Source organism: Cuculus canorus, chromosome 3, assembly GCF_017976375.1.
Source record: "Cuculus canorus isolate bCucCan1 chromosome 3, bCucCan1.pri, whole genome shotgun sequence".
Taxonomy (NCBI): domain Eukaryota; kingdom Metazoa; phylum Chordata; class Aves; order Cuculiformes; family Cuculidae; genus Cuculus; species Cuculus canorus.
In genome coordinates this window covers 96,462,850-96,468,849 of record NC_071403.1, presented here as the reverse complement: position 1 = coordinate 96,468,849, position 6,000 = coordinate 96,462,850, and the positions used below count along the sequence as shown (strand labels likewise).

Below are 6,000 nucleotides of genomic sequence, written 5' to 3'. Positions count from 1 at the left end.
CCTGGCCCAAACCAGAGCGCACAGGAAACACTGCCTGGTGTGCCAGGATATTCACTTTACAGAACACCTGAGTTCAGTTTACAGTGACTGTGGAAGCGTGAATCCCAACCGCACTGATAACAGCAGATGGACATTTAAGAAAACAACCAGAATTGTTTACAACCAAAACAGCAATATCAAACTTCTCTACTGATAACAGTAAAGATACAAACCAACAGCAACAAAAGGGCTACCCAGCTCTAGAGAGCAACTTAAAACCCCCAACTCGTGTTATAAACACATGCTCAACAGGCGAAAAAGCACACAAAAGCAAATGTAATGTATAAAATAGTTTATTACTCTAATAAATAAAATTAAACTTTTTTTTTACAAATATTATTTGTGCTTGTTTAAAAATGTTGAATAGGGATACCATTAATGTAGGTGGCTGCATTTGTAACTGAAACATTCCCAGACAGTGCGTATATATACATACATACACACACACTGTCTATCTACTGGCAGCTGCTTTGCTGACCACAAAAATAGTATCTACTCGTTCTCTTTTTCTAGTCATGCTTCATTGAACAAAGTGACAAATGCAAAGAAAAAGAACCAAGAGTATTTGGTGGATTTCTGAAAGGATAAAAACAAGTGAATTACATTGAAAAGCGCCAAAGCAACTGCATTAACTGCATATCAATAAAGTGTCCATGCAGTGGTGGCTAAATATTGAAATGCAGACAGGTCTCCAACAGATGTACAAATATTAATTGTATGTAGCTACAATAATATAACACATTCATTAGAAAACTTGGTGTTTCTTTATATAGCAGTTCATCCTGATACAAGATTATTGAAGTTCGTCCATCTACAGCTAAAATGATTCTTTTTCTATTTCAGTGGTCACAGATTCAGTGGGAAGAAGAAAAAAAAACATGAACCTTTCAGAACAGTTAGTGAAAACCTCAGACTGTTTTGCTATCGTTAGGCATTTAGATCCAGTTACAGAGAAGTTCTGGGTTTATACATCAAATATGTTTACACAACATTCAACAATCAGCTTGAAACAAACTACAGTTGCAGGAAAATTCACACTAGCTTTGTCGAACTGTAAAAAAACCCTTTGAAACATTTCGCAGTATGACAGGTTGGCTCCCTGATATACAAAAGTGTTCAGACAACAGTTATTTCTCTCTGTTCTGTGAGGGGACAGGGCTGTTGGAGTAATGCTTTATCCTAGCAAGAAGGCAATAAATGGAGAAAGAAAGGTGATTATCAGCAAGTGATTTCCATTAGATTTAGAAAGCTAATCAAAGTGCTTCATCTTTAGGCAACACTGTAAATACTACAGAACATTAAGAAGGAAGGAAAATGGAGTCACAGTTTGAATTATATCACTTATGAAAGGGTCTTAAGGCTAAATGTTGGATATATCTTATTGCAAAAAGCTTTCTCTTTTATTTAATTGAATCAACGCTTGCCACAACAATGTGGTCAAAACTTTGTCAGATTGAAGGATACAGTAACCTGCTCTGCCCTGCCTCAAATTTCTGGAGCTTCCCCTGCATGGGTCTCTCTCTGAAAGGTTTGTCTTAATTAATCAGAAGTGCAGCTGAAACACAGACTTTGTTATTGCAAATACACCCATAGGAGATTACATGGAAATGAAGAATGCAGTAGAAGATGCTTTTCACCACCTAACACCTGGACAAGAAAGCAGAGATGCAGCAACCATGTGTTACATGGTCCACGAGAAGGATAGGCTCAGCACCTTTGAGACAGCCCCTGGTACCAGGAAAAAGAACTCCATTTATTCCAGCATCAATCATGCAGCAGCCAAAGCCACGAGAAGCACTTCCAGGGTGGCTTAGCTTCAGAGATACTGTGAGCAACAAGCAGTGGCTTATTAGCCTTATTTCCACCAACTATGATACTGCATTTTTCCAATTTCATATGTATTTCTGTTTCCTGACTATCACAATGCTTGAGAGGTCTTCTCTCAGTCACAATATTTGCCAGACTAACAGTATAAAATTGAGGCCAGCTAGAGAAACCAAAGGTCATGGCCTTAGAAGTTCAACAGTTAACAAACAAGACACTAACCAGGACATTCAGCTGATGTCTACTGGGATGATTTAACCTCCCTTCCTGAACCAGAATGATTAAATGAGGGATGTGCTTTTACTTAACAGAAATGCAATCCACAGACTTATTTATACATAGATATTATATTATATATATCTGTGTGTATATACACACATCTGCACAAGTGCAATCATACACGTTGTTTATACAGTAAAGACAAATCATGTATTAAATTCTTTCACAGACTGGTTAAGAGTCATTGAAAATATATCACCAGATATTCACAGTAAATATCTTGCTCGGTTCGTTAAAGTGAAGTACTGTAGAAGCAGAACATCACCTTCGAAGCTGCTAAACAGGGTATTCGCTGGGATTCAGGGAAGCACTGTGAAAGAGATTTAAAGCAAGAATGGTGTTTTAAAAGTATTCATGTAATACCACACAGAAGTAAATGTATCTGAACACGGTAAGGGTGAGGGTTGGGTTTTTCTTTTTAATCTGGTGTTGTATATCAGTAGTCTTTCTAACAGTTTAAGCATGGACATTTAGAAGTTCCCATTTTACCAAATCATAACCCAGAGTCTTTATCTGAACTACCTGCTTTTGACTGAAATCTAATTCCACCATACAGTAAAAATGGAGCACACTGTCTCTTTTAGATCAATGCAGATTATTTAGCACATTGTTAAATGGCAGAAGCACTATGCCAGAACACAATTAAAACTGAGGCTTTTTGCTTTTCCTTTTCTCCTATAGTATGTATGAGCATTTGCTTGTTAGGGAGTCTCATGTTCAGAGATCATTCAGTTCAATGGAGAAAGACAGATTTGTAACACGTGCTTTTGACCACTCTCTAAAGGACACGTGCTGCACCTGCGGAGCCTGGGCACCACAGCACAGGTCCAAATTAGGTTGAAGTTCAAAGCAGGGACTGGTACTATTCTGGGCAAGGTTTTGCTCATTTTAACCACTCAGAGAATCTACAGACAAAAGCTTATCCTAGATAATATTTTTTTTTTTTAATTCTCTTACAACATATATGTGTTACTGAGGGATGATGCAGTCCCCTACAGCTAGTTTTAATGCCTGCCAGTTCATAATATCATAATAAAATGGGTCTAATCTCAGTTACAGCAGTGCAAATCTGAATGACATTGACTGCTGTCAGTGCTGACCTGGAGCAGACACCCCGAAGGTGGTGTTGTAAGGAGCAGAGTTTCTCTGGAGTTTCACGACTGTAACAAGATAAAATTTGACTATAATCTTCAACAACATTAAATTTTATGTGTAATCCAAAAGTATATTGCAGTCTTTGAAGGCTTTACAAATGGATTATAGATGTCTTCATAACAGCCTCATAAAAGCCTTAAAAAAGGACTCCATGCTGCACCCACCCTTTGTCATACAAGGTCTGCAGGAGTACAGCATCGTACTGAACGTCAAGCTACACAAGAAATGCCCTCAACAAATGCGGACTTGGGTTCCTTTATCCACGGGTGTGGCCAACGATGGGGCTTCAAGGGTAACATTACCATGACTCCAGACCTGGGTAATCAGCAACACCAGAATAAACCTTTATATATCCCTGAGGGCACATAAAAATACCACTGAGAAACACCAATTCAGTATCACCAGCAAAGGGCTAGGTAACCTGCAACTGCACACTTAATTCTATGTCTGCACTGCAATGCTGGAGATATTAGGCACATACTTCAGAGTTTATAAACATCTCCTCCCTTATCTACCCAGGAGAAGCTAATTTCCACATTTATCCAACTGCAAAGCACTTGCTAAGTTCAGCAAGACTTTCAGCCTTTCAAAAATTTTATGAAAAAAAAAACAAAACAGTGTCACAAACATAATGCGGATGAGCAATTTGTCGGGATTAGGAAATGGGCTCCAAGGCAGTCTCTTAAAACCTTACTGGAACTTTTGGGCATCAATTATAAATCCTTGTATACTAGCACCCCTCTGGTCTACTTAGGCATAATTTCACTATTCAATGAATTTACTGACTGAGAAGACTTAAAATAATTCAGCAGTTTCTGACTGAAACCACTGATGTGTTGTTCACAAAGGCGTGTAGTGTTAGGACTAGGGGCAGTGGGTATAAACTGGAGAGGGGCAGATTTAGACTAGACATAAGGAGAAATTTCTTCACCATGAGAGTGGTGAGGCACTGGCACAGGTTGCCCAGGGAAGCTGTGGCAGCCCCATCCCTGGAGGTGTTCAAGGCCAGGTTGGATGGAGCTTTGAGCAGCCTGATCTAGTGGGAGGTGTCCCTGCCCATGGCAGGGGGGTTGGAACTAGAGGATCTTTAAGGTCCCTCCCAACCCAAACTAGCCTATGATGCTATGATTCTATGGATGGATTTCTTACAGCAACCATGCCGTAGGTATTGCCCATAACTGCTACCACTTAAAGTAATTAATGCATCAAACATACAGGGTCACTTTGGTCAGAGAGCCTTCCTCAGTACTGCATATCTGCAGTGCGTAACTGTTGAAGACACCGGTTACCACTGGAGAAAACTAAACATGGAGGCAGAAACAAATTAAGGAAATAGCACCTTGGTTCCAGGGCAAGTCACCTCCCTACTGCCGTTTCTTAGGGGAGGGAAAAAGAATATTTCAAGAAGAATTCACAATCTGTGGGCACTTTCATGTCAAACTAAGGTGTAAGACCCTTGGAAGCTAATCCCAAACAAGCTGCATCTGGACCTGGAAATAGTGGTGCTGTGCTCAGAATAATCAGCATCTCTGAGAACAGGGCAGTTACCACAGGAACAGACACAAACAAATAAACTGACTTCAAGACCTGAGCTGGTAGCTTTGCACAGCACAGCCTCAACACTGTGCAGGTTCATCACTTCCCTAGGGATGTCTGACACAGTTCTGCAATGCAACGTGCAAGCATCAGGCCAGCAAAAATCTTCACAAATGGGTCATATTCCTTGCCTCTGCCTTACTCAACATGAATAAAAATCTTCCCAGAAAAGCATATGTCCTTTGTAAATGATTTAGTACCACGGAAGAGTGAGACTTAACTACTCTCACACTGTGTTAAGACCTATTGCCATTATAAATGAAGACTCCAAAAAGTGTTGCACCATGCTTCTTGAGCTCTAACCTACTGTTAAATGTGAACATAATGGATCAGTGGAGAGAATACACTGTGAATATACACGTATATCCCAAGGTGATAACCCAAGCCATGATACCAGCTGTGCTACCCTACCTAATGAGTAAAGAACAGCAGTTTTGGTAAAGTGCTTCAATCTTCCTCCAAAAAAAAAGTTAGGAAAATATAGGTTTTGGAAACATCTCCTTCTTTAAGAAGCAGATCTTTTTGTTTCCTTGCTACAATAGCACTTGCATACAGTAAGCACTGTATTTCTCTCTCTACTATCCATTTGCTTACTAGCTAGATTAGATCAGGTACAATGCATTTGGATGTAGAGAAAAATGACACAATGCTAAAATCTTTTAAAAGTTCTGTGAAAGCCTTTGGCTACAATGTACATTATCAAAACCAAAACTTCTGAATAATAATTTAACAAGAATTAAAAGAGCAGATTCATAGCAAAAACAGGACATAAATGCTACAGTATATTTTCACCAGGAGTCAAACTGATGTTCACAATATGTAGTGCAGTGAATTGAGCTCAGGTACACTGCACACCCAACCCTCTGTCCTCCAGCAGCTGGAGTTAAAAGCAAAGGTAAAAAATATTCAAAAACATCTGACACGCAAGTTAAGTTTTTGAAAACCAGTATCTTTGTCTCAAGGAATGAGAATGTGGAAGATCCCATCTATTAACAGACCCAGAATACTGTGGCTATTGATGAAGAGGTTAAATGTAATTGCTTTAGGAATACACCAGTTTGCAAACAAAATGTGCTATTTTTTCATCTTTTTAGCCCTTCCTTGCCT

At 39.3% G+C, this 6,000-nt stretch overlaps 1 protein-coding gene across 3 annotated transcripts in view; it reads right to left on the bottom strand.

Moving 5' to 3' along the window:
• Positions 1-316: 316 nt before the first annotated feature.
• Positions 317-6,000, bottom strand: part of KCNH1 (potassium voltage-gated channel subfamily H member 1) — a 204,900-nt gene continuing 199,216 nt past the window's right edge. For all 3 annotated transcript variants that reach the window (XM_054062837.1, XM_054062838.1, XM_054062836.1), the window contains one exon: positions 317-2,452. The gene's annotated coding sequence lies outside the window, so the exon portion shown is untranslated. The remainder of the gene's footprint in view (positions 2,453-6,000) is intronic.